Consider the following 16,467-nt stretch of genomic DNA (forward strand, 5'->3'; position numbering starts at 1 on the left):
ATGTTTGGGATAAGTCATATTTGTGTGCCTAACGTTTAAATCGTCCTATTTGTATCCTTAACGTTTATAAAAGTGATTCAATGTTATCCTACTGTCAATTATACTAACAAATCAGATTATATTTTTTAATTATTTTCACTTGAATGTATTCATTCTCAATTAGGTCGCACTTGGATGCGTTCGACTTTAATATTATACCCATTATTTGTGTTTAGATTCAATTATATCCCTAAAAAAGTGAATTACGTAAATGTTGTAGGAATTAGTTTCAACTTTTGATGAGCTATTTTTCGGAGTGGATTATCGATTCTATCCCAGATATTTGTATTCTAACTTCAAGAAGAGATTTTTAAAACTCAAACTAAAGCGTTCATGATGTGTAATTGACGGCAGGATAACATTGAATCACTTTTACAAACGTTAGGGATACAAATAGAACGATTTAAACGTTAGGGACACAAATAGGATTTACCCCAAACGTTGAGGACAAAAACGACACTTTACTCTTTACCTTATTATGTAAACTTGAGTCAATCCTGTGTATTAGTAGTACTGTCACTAATGAAATAAAAAATTGAATTTTCTTCTTACATTTTTTTTCAGAATCTTACTAACTGCTAATACTTCAAAGATATTGATTAATATCTGAAAGTGAATTTTTTTATTATTTTTAATATATTCAATATTTTCTTTTCCTTTAAAGAAATTGTCAATTAGAAATCTGAATCGGTACCTTTAAGGGATTAGATAGAAAAACCACGGAAAAAAAACCAAAAGAACTTTGATGCATTATGATAGTGGATCATAAACTTAGGGTTATATTGAGATGGGAAATTTGATGGCAGACACCATATTGTAGTGCTAAATAATAGTATTCTCTATTAGTTTAGTACTTTATTACTTTATTTTTGGGTGCTAAATAATAGTATTCTCTATTAGTTTAGTACTTTATTACTTTATTTTTGGGGTCAGGCAATTGAAGGTGTTGACTTCAGTCTTTGTTGAAGTATGAGACTATGATCCCATAAAATATGAGAAAACCCATTAATTTTCCTGAAAGCATTTATTACTACTGCATCATGTGTTCCTGGGCCTTTAATTGGTATTTAAAAATCAAAGATAAGCACTTAAATATTAATTGTTACCTGAGATGTACCTTAGAATTTAGGGAAGAAAAAATATTGGGAGGAAGGCATATATTGTTGTGATAAACACAAAGGATATGGATGTTCATGCAAGTGACTCAGTTTTTATGTTACTAATAGAAAATGAAATTAATATGGGTTGAAAACATTCCTCCCATATGCTTATAAATAGGAGGTTAACTTCCGTTGTTAACACACACAATAATAAACAAATACTCTCTCTTTATGTTGCAATCAAATACTCTTCTCTTTATATTTCTTCTACAATTTTTTCTCTTTTTTTATTTTATTAGTATTCTAAATTCTCTTTTCTATTACTCTTTACATATTATATTAATAGCAATATTAATCATATATAATAAAAAGAACGACAAAGGAAAGGAAACAAATTTTGTTTCAAATGATGCTGAGAACTCCACCACTCATTATGATGTATCTGATTTCTTTGAGGATCCTGAAGGAAATATTGGTCATTTGATCAATGATGGAATAGTTTAATATGTAGGATTGTGATGTATATATGTAAATAAATAATGTAAAGAACTTATTGTTAAGCTTTATTTTCTATGTATTTAAGTTTCAAATGTGATGTACATAACTAATGAAATATTAATGTTTATGAATTTTGAAATTATTAAATGTGTCAAATTTTAAAATAAAATTTCAGTATATGACATTATCTTATGTACAGTGTTTCTTAGAAAAATAATTCTGATCAAGTATTCAATTTAACTGTGCATACGAAAATAATTTTGATCAAGTATTCAATTTAACTGTGCATACTACTCATTTTATTATTATTTGTTTTTGAAGAGAATGGCAAGGATATGTAATGAAGATGTATGCCTTGCGGATAGTGCAAGTTCGCACACTATTCTCAAAAGTGATATATATTTTACCCATCTTGTGCCAAAAGAAGAATATGTTAATACTATTATTGGCTCAGGCAATGTGATTGAGGGCTCCAGAAGAGCTATAATTTTGTTTCCTGGAGGAACAAAATTTATAATAAATAATGCACTATTATCTACCAAGTCTCGAAGAAACTTGTTGAGCTTTAAAGATATTCGCCGAAATGGATATCATATTGAGATTATGAATGAGGGAAGTAATGAGTACTTATGTATCACAACTCATGATTCAAATAAGAAAGTTATATTAGAAAAATTAAGATTATATTAGAAAAGTTAGCCTCACTTTCATCTGGGTTATATTATACCAAAATTAGTGCAATTGAATCACATGCCATTGTAAACCAGAAGTCTACTAGCCCAACTGAATTCATAACTTGGCACGACCGTTTGGGTCATCCGGGAACAACCATGATGAGAAGAATTATTGAAAACTCTCATGGACATTCACTAAAGAACCAGAAGATTCTTAAAACTAGTGAATTTTGTTGTGCTGCATGTTCTCAAGGGAAGTTAATTTTAAAGCCATCACCAGTAAAGATTGGATTTGAGTTCCCTGAATTCCTAGAAAGGATTCAAGGTGATATATGTGGATCTATTCATCCACCGTGTGGATCTTTTAGATATTTTATGGTCCTGATAGACGCATCTTCGAGATGGTCACATGTGTGCTTATTATCTTCTCGCAACCTGGCGTTTGCGAGATTACTGGCTCAAATTATTCGATTAAAACTTATGAGAACAAATCTCCCAACCTCGGTTTGGGGGCATGCTATTTTACATGCCACAACACTTATTCGTTTGAGGCCAACGAGTTACCATCGGTTCTCTCCTATGCAATTAGCTTTTGGCCAGCAGCCAAATGTCTCCCATTTAAGAATATTTGGGTGTGCGGTATATGTTCCCATTGCACCACCTAATCGCACCAAAATGGGACCCCAAAGAAAATTGGGAATATATGTTGGATATGATTCTCCCTCTATAGTGAGGTATCTTGAGATACAAACTGGAGATGTATTTAAAGCCCGGTTTCGGATTGTCATTTTGATGAATCAAAATTTCCAATATTAGGGGGAGAGAATAAGCCTCCTGAAAAGGAACTTAACTGGAATGCATCATCGTTGATGCATTTAGATCCTCGATCAGGGCAATGTGAACTGGAAGTTCAAAAGATTATACATTTGCAAAGAATAGCAAATGAATTGTCTGATGCATTTTCTGATACAAAGATAATAACCAAATCTTATATATCAGCGGAAAATGTCTCAATTCGAATTGATGTCCCAGTAGGACAAATAGCCACTGAAGCAAATTCACGTCAAAAGCGTGGCAGGGCGGAAAATGCCCCAATTCGAATTGATGTCGCAGTAGGACAAATTGCCACGGAAGCAAATACACGCCAGAAGCGTGGCAGGCCTATCGGTTCCAAAGATAAAAATAATCGAAAGAGAAAAGAGGTAAATAATATTCCTGTTGAAAAAGACATAGTAGAGACACCTGCAGTTGTCCAAAATTCTGATATAATGCCAGAAGACGTTCAGGTACCTGAAAATTGTGAAAATGACCAGATCTCGATAAATTATGTCTTTACAGGAGAGAAATGGGACTGAAATAAGACAATTGTCAATGAAATATTTGCATATAATGTGGCATTAGATATCATGCATGAAAGTAAGGATCTTGAGCCAAGATCAGTTGAAGAATGTCGACAAAGAAATGATTGGCCAAAATGGGAAGCAGCCATGAAGGCTGAATTAGACTCACTTGCAAAACGTGAAGTCTTTGGACTTGTAGTCCGTACACCTGAAGATGTAAAACCTGTTGGATACCGGTGGGTATTTGTGAGAAAACGAAATTTGAAAAATGAAGTTGTGTGCTATAAAGCCCGACTTGTGGCACAAGGTTTTTCACAAAGGCCCGGTATAGATTATGAAGAAACGTATTCCCCTGTAGTAGATGCGATAACATTGCGTTATTTGATCAGTTTATCTGCATATCATAAACTGCATATGCATTTAATGGATGTGGTAACAGCCTATTTATATGGCTCATTAGATCGGGATATCTATATGAAAGTCCCTGAAGGACTAAAAATATCTAAACCATCCAATGAATATTCGCAAGGGTTATACTCAGTCAAATTGCAAAGATCTTTATATGGTCTAAAGCAATCTGGACGAATGTGGTATAATCGTCTTACTGAGTATCTGACCAAAAACGAATTCAAGAATGATGATATCTGCCCATGTGTTTTCATAAAGAAAACTACATCTGGGTTCATTATAATTGCTGTGTACGTTGATGATTTAAATATCATTGGGACTCCTGAAGAGATTCCAACAATTATAAAAACTCTAAAAGAAGAGTTTAAGATGAAAGATCTTGGAAAGACTAAGTTTTGTCTCGGCCTGCAGATCAAGCATATAAAAGGTGGGATCTTTATTCATCAAACAACATACACAGAAAGGATCTTGAAAAGATTTTATATGGACAAGTCACATCCATTAAGTACACCAATGATCGAAAGATCTTTGGATGTGAAAAAGGATCAATTCCGTCCTAAAGAAGAAAATGAAGATATCCTTGGTCCTGAAGTACCATATCTTAGTGCCATTGGAGCGCAATGTATCTTGCTAATAATACGCGACTTGACATATCATTTGCGGTGAATTTACTAGCAAGGTATAGTTCCTCTCCAACCAGAAGACATTGGAGTGGAATCAAACAAATTTTTCGATATCTTCATGGAACGGTTGATATGGGATTGTTTTATCCCTATGGATCCAAGTCACAACTAGTTGGCTATGCAGATGCCGGATACCTGTCTGATCCACATAAAGGGAGATCTCAAACAGGATACCTGTTCACATATGGTGGTACAGCTATATCATGGAGGTCCACGAAACAGACGATAGCAGCAACCTCCTCTAATCATGCTGAAATACTGGCGATTCATGAAGCTAGTCGCGAGTGTTTTTGGCTGAGGAGTCTGATTCAATATATTCTGTCATCATGTGGGCTGATTGATCATAAGATAGCTCCAACTGTCCTATTTGAAGATAATACAGCATGCATTTCTCAATTTAAAGGCGGCTACATCAAAGGTGATAGAACAAAGCATATTTCTCCCAAATTCTTCTTCACTCATGATCTTCAAAATCAAGGGACAATTGATATTCAACAGATCCGCTCAAGTGATAATCTGACAGATTTATTTACAAAGTCGCTCCCAAAATCCTCCTTTGAAAGATTGGTACATGAGATTGGGATGCGCCGATTTCGAGACATTAAATGATGTCGGCATGAGGGGGAGACTGTACTCTTTTTTCCTTGGTCAGGTTTTTTCCCATTGGATTTTTCTTGACAAGGTTTTTAATGAGACAGTCTCCGTCACAAAGGATATTGTACTCTTTTTCCTTCACTAAAGTTTTTTCCCATTGGGTTTTTCTTTAGTAAGGTTTTAACGAGGCAATAATTCTGAATGGTCATCCAAGGGAGAGTGTTGTGATAAACACAAAGGATATGGATGCCCATGCAAGTGACTTAGTTTTTATGTTACCAATAGAGAATGAAATTAATATGGGTTGAAAACATTCCTCCCATATGCTTATAAATAGGAGGTTAACCTCCGTTGTTAACACACACAATAATAAACAAATACTCTCTCTTTATGTTGCAATCAAATACTCTTCTCTTTATATTTCTTCTACAATTCTTTCTCTTCTTTTATTTTATAATACTAGAGTCTTTTATTTATACATCTTTATTTTATATATATCTTTTATTTTACAACATATATAACATAAGTCAAGTCAATTTTTTGTATTTTTAGTTTTGAAATTAAAAAAATTAGAGTAGTGGAGAATTATTTTTTTTATAATAGACTTTCTATTTTTTAACTAGTTGGCTCTAGTTAGTTTTCTAACAGAACTGTTTAGAAAAATACGTGAATGATGAATTTTAAGTGAAAGACTAAAAATTTGTAAATGATTAGATAAGTTCTATAACAAAGATCGGGAGATAGGAGATATCTTATGCTTAATTAGTAAAAAGTAAGAATGTGTTAAAAAGATAAAATAACTCAGGATCAAAATCTTTTAAAGTGAGAAAGTTGATAAAATATTAAAGTGAAGAATTAATCAATTTTAAATTAAGATAATGGGATACATATTTTATGAAAGTTCCAAAATCAATGATGATTAATCCTTCACTTTATCAACTTTCTCAATTTAGAGATCCAAATTCAATAACTCATACTTGAGAGAATTTAAAGAGAGGATTGGTGAGCCAACCTATTTAAAGATTAAGTCATCAAACTTTTATCTTTAACTTTATCTTAGTTTATTAATGTGTAATAACTGCATTGATTTGGACACCGAGTCTAAACAGTAACCATCGAGGTTATGTGAGATGAATTCTGCTTAGAGTTTGAAATCTCTTGTTGAGATATGATGATGATGACTTGTTCACCAAATCTAGCCAGCTCAAGAGGATTATTCCCAACATAGTCCGACTTTACCTGCTAGAGAGTGCAAATGTGTTATGCTAATTAGGTTACACTAATATTAGATTTTTCTACTTTAGACTCTTATTGGATAAGACACATCTTGGACTTTAAAAGTGTATCAACTCATTCACTCTCTTCGTTGTTGGTATGTTGGACTTCGACTTCCTAAAATTTAGATAACAAGCTAAGTTGGTTATCAAGATGCATTTTCATGATAATGTCCTTGACTTGGCATTAGCCACTTATTTGTGAAGTCATGATTTGTAAATAGTTAAGGATAACAACTTTGGTTGCCCTTACTTTTTCCACAAGTTAAGGTCCGGCTATGACTACTTTGTATTAAACTTAGTTGTTGGAAGGTTTGAACATAAATTTGAATCATACAAACTTTTGTTTCCATTTTGTCTTGATCTTCAAATATGACTATTGCTCTACTTCTTTTTTTTTTGTCCATGTTATGGGCAAGGCCCAGCCCAACCCACAAAACAAAGAAACACCTGGGCACAAAGAAAAAAGGAAAAGGAGAAATGGCACTAAATAAACATGTTTCAGGCATTGACCAAAAAACATGTTTCAAGCTAACATGGATCAGTCTCGGCGCCTCCAGCGCCAGAAATACCGCAGGGCTCGCCTCCCTCCTATCCTCATCCTTTGGTATTCTGAAGCACACCTCCATTATGCAGATTCCTGCTTCTTCGGTTCAACGCTCCATCTCTGGTTTTCTTGACTACCCAACCACATCAGATCAGGTAGTATTGAAATCTGGGGTCTCTAGCAAGGACTTCAACAACCAAAACCCTCAAACACTAAGCTATTTGCTTTTTCCTCTTCTCGGATGATGTTCTTTATTTGTTGCGGAGGATCACGTGTCCACGATCGATTAAGTCCTTCTCCATCTGCCAATTTAGCCACTGTATGTGCTAATTTGTTTCCTTCTCTTGGAACCCATGTTATCCTTGTTTCTGAAATTTCTGTTAACAATTTCTGGATATCTTTGATAATTGCATCAATCTCTCCTATTGAACTTTTCGATTTTAAAGCTTGAGCAAGAGCTTGATAATCTGTTTCAATTATTGATTTACCCAATTGCAGATTTTGTGCCATAATTAATGCCTCTCTGAAAGCATAGGCCTCGGCTGACAAACTGGAATTGGCTATGATTTTTGTTGCTGAACTAGTTATCACTGACCCCTTCCAATCCCTTACAACAGCTGCGGTTACTGCTCTTCCCGTCTGGCTGCAAAAAAGATGCATCAATGTTAATTTTCAACCAATCTTTGGGAGGCGATGATAAACCACTATTTATGATTCATATTGTGTTTAATTGTGTGGTTTTATCAAGTCTTTGCCCACTTATTCATATGATTTGCATGTAACTACAACTCCTTCCTAAAAATACTCTATGATTGAAAATATGCTTCTTTGGCTTTTATTTTCTTTTATTTAATCCTCTCTTATTACTATTAGATGCCTTGATATGTGTGTTAAGTGATTTCAGGAATTACAGGGCAGGAATGGCTTAAAGGATGGAAAGGAAGCATGCAAAAAATGGAAGGAACACAAAGAATTAAGGAGATAACCAGCGAGAAGTCACGCGTTCGCATGGCTGACGCGACCGCGCGAAATGGAAGAAACAACAGTGACGCGCTCGCGTGCCTGACGCAACCGCGCGGATTGGAAGCTGCATGAACGACGCGAATGCGTGGACGACGCGCACGCGTGGTACGAGAAACACCGAGTGACGCGAACGCGTGGACGACGTGGCCGCGTGACGTGCGCGATCTGTAGAATTTCAGAAGTCGCTGGCAGAGTTTCTGGGCCGGATTTCAACCCAGTTTTCGGCCCAGAAACACAGATTAGAGCCAGAGAACATGCAGAGACAGAGGAGAACATTTATTCCGCATAATTTTTAGTTTTTAGATATGAATTTACTCCTCCCCTAGGTTTACTCACTTGAACATTCATAATTAGGATTTTGAAGATTTGGCTTTAGCTTTTGAGAAGAGTCTACCTCCGGTACTAGTCATTATATTCTGTTATTTACTTTCCATTTATTCTTCCATATTCTTAATGCCCTTAGAATTGACATTGGATTATTTTCACAAGTTAATAATATAGACTATTTTCATTTTCAATTAATCCCCTTCATTATTATTTATTATGTCTTCTTTTATTTTCTCCATTGATTCTGTGAAGTTTATAATTATGATGAGTGAGTAGTTCCATAACTTGATTGGGAGATGATTGAAGGGAAACCTTGAGTTGAATTACTCAAGAGAGAAATTATAATTGGGTTTATTATTGGATCAACCTCTAATCATTGACACTAGTCCCTCCCAAGGGAGAGGATTAGAACTTGTGACTAGAAACAGCTTTCCAACTTGCTTGACTTTTCTTTCCCCAGTAAGGGATAACTAAGCAGAGCAACTTCCAATTATTAATTAATCTTGAGAGTACTTCAACAAGAATAGGGCTTCCAACTAATCCACTCCCAGTCAAGGCTTTTATTTAAAATTAATTAAATTCTCTAAATTAATTTCCTGTTTATCAACTCAACCATTTTTGAAAATATTTGATTGATAAAATAGCACATCTCTCTGCAACTCGTTGGGAGACGACCTGGGATTCATACTCCCAGTATTTTAATTTCAATATTGTGACAACCCTCCTAAATTGATAAGTGGATTTTTGGCTGGTTAAGGACTGTACTTGTAACGTATTTCTGTTAATAATTTCTTAACTCGCCAATTTCTGCCATGCCAATTTTTGGCGCCGTTGTCGGGGAGTTGCAACAGTGTGCTAATTTATTGATTGGCATTTATTTAATTGCAAATTTTTTTATTTTGTTACTATGAGCTGCACATTTCTTTTGTTAAATGACGCGTTCACTTCCTGATCCAAGCTTGCTAGTATTTGACCCTGAGATTGAAAGAACTATTTCACGTATAAGGCAAGCTCGGCGTCGGCGAGTCCTCTCTGAGGACGAACCTAAAATGTCATCTAAGGAAGAAACAAGCTCCCTCTCTACTGATCTAGTTGATTTATGTGCAGGTGACATGGCAGCACCTAGGAGAGTCACTATCCAGGAGGAAGGAGCCCCTGATTTTACACTACAACCATTCCAGGCACACCACCCAGCAGTGGCTGTGGATTTCGAAATAAAGTCTTCGCTACTCAACTTGATGCCCAAGTTTCATGGCTTACCTGCTCAAGAGCCTATCAAGCACCTTAGGGATTTTTAGACTGCCTGTTCTACTGTTAAGCGTGCTGGCACTGATGAAATCTCTATTCTGTTAAAAGCCTTTCCATTCTCTCTTGAGGAAAAGGCAAGAGAGTGGTACTACACTCAACCCGGAACGACTGTTTCCAACTGGAATATGCTTAGAAGAGAATTTTTGGAAATCAGAGGTGGAATAACAATAACAACTTCAGGCAGCAGAATCAGAATCAGGCCTACAGAGCACCTCATTTAAGACAGCCTCAAGCATCTCAGCAGACCTCTCAGATCACTTATCCCTCTTCATCTCCTAATGATGAGTTACTACAATCTATTGATCGGAGACAGTAGGCCATGGAAAACAACCTCACTTCTACTCTGAATGATCTGAATTCTATTTTGCAAGCCCTTGTCTCACAGATTGGATCACTGAACGGCTCCAACAACCAGTCCTCAAGCTCTGGTGGACTCCCCTCTCAACCATTACCCAATCCAAAGGGTGGCATTAATGCCATCACCCTAAGGTCTGGAACCACATTGCAAGAGAGGAATCAGGAAGAGCCAAACCTACCTGAACATGCCTCAGCTGAAGAGGTAGTGGAAATAGAAGATGTTGAGGATGAAAAGGATATACAGGACATGGCTCAGGAAGAAGACGCTAGATCACAGGAAGAAGCACCAAGGGGCGCAGACACTATAGAAAACGCCATTCCTATTCCATTTCCACAACTTGCAAGGAAGCCCAGAAAGCAGTTGGAACCTGATCCCAAAATGGTAGAAATATTCAAAAAGGTTGAGGTAACTGTTCCCCTTTTTGATATTATTCAACAGGTACCTAAATACGCAAAGTTTCTAAAGGATTTATGCATACATAAAGACAAAATTAATGAATTAGAAACTATTCCTTCAGGTAGTTCTATATCTGCTTTAATGGGACATATACCTGAAAAATGTAGTGACCTAGGTCCATGCATGGTTAACTGTACCATTAGAGGTGTGATATTTTCTAACTGCATGTGTGATTTAGGAGCATGTATTAGTATAATGCCTTTATCTGTATATGATGTTTTGAGGCTCCCTCCCTTAAAAAGGTCGGCAGCTCGTTTTGTGTTAGCAGATAAAAGTATTATTACAGTGGCTGGAGTTGCTGAAGATGTATTAGTGGGTATTAAAGGTCTCACTTTCCCCACTGATTTTTACATCCTGGAGATGCCCCAAAATGACTCAGAGAAGCCATCATCAATCTTACTCGAAAGACCTTTCTTGAAGACCTCGGAGTTCAAATTAGATGCTTTTGCAGGAACATACTCTTTTGAAATAGACAGCCGAGTAGTAAGCTTCAATCTGAATGGAGTTATGAAGCATCCTCCAGAAGATCATTCTATCTTCCAGTGTGACATCATAGATGAGACCATAGCTGAAGTTCACCAGGAGGAGTTTGAAAAGAAGTACGAAACCCCTCCCTCCACACCTCAAATATGCTTACCTCGAGGACAAGCAGAAGTTTCCAGTTATCATTGCATGTGACCTCACTTCTCAACAGGAAGAGTAGTTACTTAATGTGCTGAGGAGGCACAAGAAAGCAATTGGGTGGAGTTTGGCAGACATAGTAGGCATTGACCCTCAAGTTTGTGAGCACAAAATATTTTTAGAAGAAGGAGCAAGACCCGTTCGTCAACCCCAAAGAAGACTGAACCCCACTATCTTAGAGGTTGTCAAGAAGGAAGTGACCAGACTATTAGAGGCAGATATTATCTACCCCATCTCAGACAGTGAATGGATGAGCCCAGTACAAGTGGTGCCCAAGAAGTCTGGAGTCACTACAGTGAAGAATGAGCATGGAGAGCTCATAGCAACCAGAGTACAGAACGCCTGGAGGGTCTGCATTGATTATAGGCGTCTCAACCAAGCCACTCGGAAGGATCACTACCCTCTTCCATTCATTGATCAAATGTTGGATCGCCTGTCAGGTAAATCACATTATTGCTTTTTAGATGGTTACACAGGCTACTTCAAGATTCATATAGCCCCTGAAGATCAGGAAAAGACTACTTTTACATGTCCTTTTGGGACTTATGCCTGTAAGAGAATGCCCTTTGGCTTGTGCAATGCACCAGCTACTTTCTAAAGGTGCATGATGAGTATTTTCTCTGACCTTCTTGAGGACTGTATGGAGATTTTTATGGATGATTTTAGCGTTTATGGTGATTCCTTTAGCCTTTTCTTGGATAGTTTATCTAGAGTACAAGATAGATATGTCAGTATAAACCTCGTATTGAATTTTGAAAAATGCCATTTTATGGTAAGACAAGGAATTGTACTAGGACATTTTGTGTCTAATATTGACATTTCTGTAGATCCAGCAAAGGTGGATGTTTTTTCTAGTTTGCCTTATGATGAGCGGATAATTTATACGCTTTTTGGCATTGTTTTTAAGTAGTTTTTAGTAAGTTCAACCTACTTTTAGGGATGTTTTCATTAGTTTTTATGTTAAATTCATATTTCTAGACTTTACTATGAGTTTGTGTGTTTTTCTGTGATTTCAGGTAATTTCTGGCTGAAAATTGAGGGACTTGAGCAAAACTCTGATAGGAGGCTGACAAAGGACTGCTGATGCTATTGGAATCTGACCTCCCTGCACTCAAAATAGATTTTCTGGAGCTACAGAACTCCAAATGGCGTGCCTGAACGGCGTTGGAAAGTAGACATCTAGAGCTTTCCAGCAATATATAATAGTCCATACTTTATTCGGGAATTGAAGATGTAAACTGGCGCTCAACGCCAGTTCCATGTTGTTGTCTGGAGTAAAACGCCAGAAACACGTCACGACCCGGAGTTGAACGCCCAAAACACGTTACAACTTGGTGTTCAACTCCAAAAGAAGCCTCAGCTTGTGGATAGATCTAGCTCAGCCCAAACACACACCAAGTGGGCCCCGGAAGTGGATTTATGCATCAATTACTTACTCATGTAAACCCTAGTAGCTAGTCTAGTATAAATAGGATAATTTACTGTTGTATTAGACATCTTGGTCTCAGTTTTATTTTATTCTTCATCTGAGAAGACTATAGATCACGTTTTGGGGGGCTGGCCATTCGGCCATGCCTGAACCTTTCACTTATGTATTTTCAACGGTGGAATTATTACACACCATAGATTAAGGGTGTGGAGCTCTGCTGTACCTCAAGTTTAAATGCAATTACTATTATTTTCTATCCAATTCGAATTATTCCTATTCTAAGATATTCGTTGCACTTCAACTTGATGAATGTGATGATTCGTGGCACTCATCATCATTCTCACTTATGAACGCACGTGATTGACAACCACTTCCGTTCTACCCTAGACCAAGCGCATATCTCTTGGATTCCTTAATCAGAATCTTCGTGGTATAAGCTAGAATTGATGGCGGCATTCATGGGAATCCGGAAGGTCTAACCTTGTCTGTGGTATTCTGAGTAGGATTCCGGAATTGAATGACTGTGACGAGCTTCAAACTCCTGAAGGCTGGGCGTTAGTGACAGACGCAAAAGAATCAAGGGATTCTATTCCAACCTGATTGAGAACCGACAGATGATTAGTCGTGCTGTGACAGATCATTTGGACCTTTTTCAATGAGAGGATGGGATGTAGCCATTGACAACGGTGATGCCCTACATACAGCTTGCCATAGAAGGGAGTGATAAAATTGGATAAAAGCAATAGGAAAGCAGATATTCAGGAGGAGCACAGCATCTCCATACGCCTATCTGAAATCCCCATCATTGGATTACATGAGTAACTTTATCTTTATTTTCAAAAATCCATAATCAATTACTATCCGCCTGAGATTTACAAGATGACCCTAGCTTGCTTCATACCAACAATCTCTGTGGAATCGACCCTTACTCACGTAAGGTTTATTACTTGGACGACCCAGTACACTTGCTGGTTAGTTGAACGGAGTTGTGTCCACACATAGCAAAGAGCCATTATAATTATTCCATACAACAACAAAGAGTACAACATTGATAATCACAATTTCGTCCACCAAGTTTTTGGCGCTGTTGCCGGGGATTGTTCGAGTATGGACAACTGAAGGTTCATCTTGTTGCTCAGATTAGGTAATTTTTCTTTCAAAAAAAAAGTTTTCAAAAAATCTTTCAAAAATTTTTCTTTATTTTTGTTTTTCTAAAGAACATTTTCGAAAAAATAAAAGAAAATACAAAAAAATCATAAAATCATAAAAATAAAAAATATTTTATGTTCTTGTTTGAGTCTTGAGTGAATTTATAAGTTTGGTGTCAATTGCATGTTTTAAAAAAATTATTATGCATTTTTCGAAAATTCATGCATTCATAGTGTTCTTCATGATCTTCAAGTTGTTCTTGGTAAGTCTTCTTGTTTGATCTTGATGTTTTCTTGTTTTGTATCTTTTGTTGTTTTTCATATGCATTTTTCGTTTGTTAGAGTCCATGCATTAAAGATTTCTAAGTTTAGTGTCTTGCATGTTTTCTTTGCATAAAAAATTTTTCAAAAATATGTTCTTGATGTTCATCATGATCTTCAATAGTGTTCTTGGTGTTCATCTTGACATTCATAGTATTCTTGCATGCATTCTTCATTTTGATCCATAAAGAAAAGAGAAAAACACAAAAATGACGTTTTTATTTTTTTCTCTCTCATCTTTAAAAATTCAAAAATAAAAAAATATCTTTTCCTTTTTTCTCTCCAAATTTTCGAAATTTTGGGTTGACTTGGTCAAAATTTTTTAAAATTAGTTGTTTCTTACAAGTCAAGTCAAATTTTCAATTTTAAAAATCTTATCTTTTTAAAATCTTTTTCAAAAATCATATTTTTTCATTTTTTTATTATTTTCGAAAAATTCCAAATATCTTTTTCAAAATATTTTTCTTATCTTTATATCAAATTTTCGAAATTACACTAACAAGTAATATGATTGATTCAAAAATTTGAAGTTTGTTACTTTCTTGTTAAGAAAGGTTCAATCTTTAAAATCTAGAATCCTATCCTTTTAAGTTTCTTATTAGTTAAGTAATTAATTTTAATTTTAAAATTAAATCTTTTTCAACCATATCTTATCTATCTTATCTTTTTCTCTTATCTTTTTCCAAATTTTATCTTTTTCAATTTTAATTTCAAAATATTTTATCTTATCTTGTCTTCTTATCTTTTCAAATTTGATTTTAATATCTTTTTAAACTAACTATTTGACTTTTTGTTTGTTCCTTATCTTTTTCAAAACCACCTAACTACTTTTCCCTCTCTAATTTTTGAAAATACCTCCCTCTTTTTCAAAAATTCTTTTTAATTGTTTTAAATTTTAATTTTAATTATATCTTATCTTTAATTTTCGAAAATCACTAATCACTTTTTCAAAATTATTTTCGAAATTCTCTATCTCTCCTTCTTCTATTTATTTATTTATTTATTAACACTTCTCTTCACCTCTCTTCATCTCAAATCACTACCTCTATCCTTAACCATTCTTCTTCACTAGTCTGCCCTTTCTTCTTCTACTAACATAAAGAAATCTCTATACTTTGACATAGAGGATTCCTCTTTCTTTTCTTGTTCTCTTCTTCCCTATATGAGCAGGAACAAGGAAAAAGACACTCTTGTTGAAGCTGATCCAGAACCTGAAAGGACTCTAAAGAGGAAACTAAGAGAAGCTAAACTATAACAATCCAGAGGCAACCTTTCTGAAATTTTTGAACAAGAGAAGGAGATGGCAGCCGAACCCAACAACAATAATGCAAGGAGAATGCTTGGTGACTTCATAAAACCAACGTCCAAATTTGATGGAAGAAGCATCTCCATTCCTGCCATTGGAGCCAACAATTTTGAGCTTAAGCCTTAACTAGTTGTTTTAATGCAACAGTACTGCAAGTTTTATGGACTTCCATCTGAAGATCTTTACCAATTTTTAACTGAGTTCTTGCAGATTTGTGAGACTGTTAAGACAAATGGAGTAGATCCTGAAGTCTACAGGCTCATGCTTTTCCCTTTTGCTGTAAGAGACAGAGCTAGAACATGGTTGGACTCACAACCTAAAGATAGCCTGGACTCCTGGGATAAGCTGGTCCGGCCTTCTTGGATAAATTCTTTCCTCCTCAAAAGCTGAGCAAGCTTAGAGTGGATGTTCAGACCTTCAAGCAAAAAGATGGTGAATTCCTCTATGAAGCTTGGGAAAGATACAAGCAGTTGACCAAAAGGTGTCCATCTGACATGTTTTCAGAATGGACCATATTAGATATATTCTATTATGGTCTATCTGAGTTTTCGAAAATGTCACTGGACCATTCTGTAGGTGGATCCATTCACCTAAAGAAAACGCCTGCAGAAGCTCAAGAACTTATTGACATGGTTGCAAATAACCAGTTCATGTACACTTCTGAGAGGAATTTCGTGAATAATGGGATGCCTTAAAGGAAGGGAGTTCTTGAAATTGATACTCTGAATGCCATATTGACTCAGAACAAAGTGTTGACTCAGTAAGTCAACATGATCTCTCAAAGTCTGAATGGATGGCAAAATGCATCCAACAGTACTAAAGAGGCAGCTTTTGAAGAAGCTTATGATCCTGAGAACCCTGCAATGGCAGAGGTTAATTACATGGATGAACCTTATGGAAACACCTATAACTCATCATGGAGAAATCATCCAAATTTCTCATGGAAGGATCAA

At 35.8% G+C, this 16,467-nt stretch overlaps 1 long non-coding RNA gene and 1 other non-coding gene across 2 annotated transcripts; one reads left to right on the plus strand and one right to left on the minus strand.

Annotated features, from left to right (window-relative positions):
- The first annotated feature begins 7,121 nt into the window (after nt 1–7,121).
- On the plus strand, nt 7,122–8,698 carry LOC110276449 (uncharacterized). Its single transcript, XR_002369137.2, has 2 exons — nt 7,122–7,476; nt 7,656–8,698. It is a non-coding gene; the product is annotated as an uncharacterized LOC110276449 (long non-coding RNA).
- Nucleotides 8,699–15,906: 7,208 nt separating this feature from the next.
- On the minus strand, nt 15,907–16,010 carry LOC127743720 (small nucleolar RNA R71). The gene has a single exon (XR_008005103.1). It is a non-coding gene; the product is annotated as a small nucleolar RNA R71 (small nucleolar RNA).
- Between the last annotated feature and the right edge of the window lie 457 nt (nt 16,011–16,467).

Source organism: Arachis duranensis, chromosome 10 (genome assembly GCF_000817695.3).
Source record: "Arachis duranensis cultivar V14167 chromosome 10, aradu.V14167.gnm2.J7QH, whole genome shotgun sequence".
Classification (NCBI taxonomy): domain Eukaryota; kingdom Viridiplantae; phylum Streptophyta; class Magnoliopsida; order Fabales; family Fabaceae; genus Arachis; species Arachis duranensis.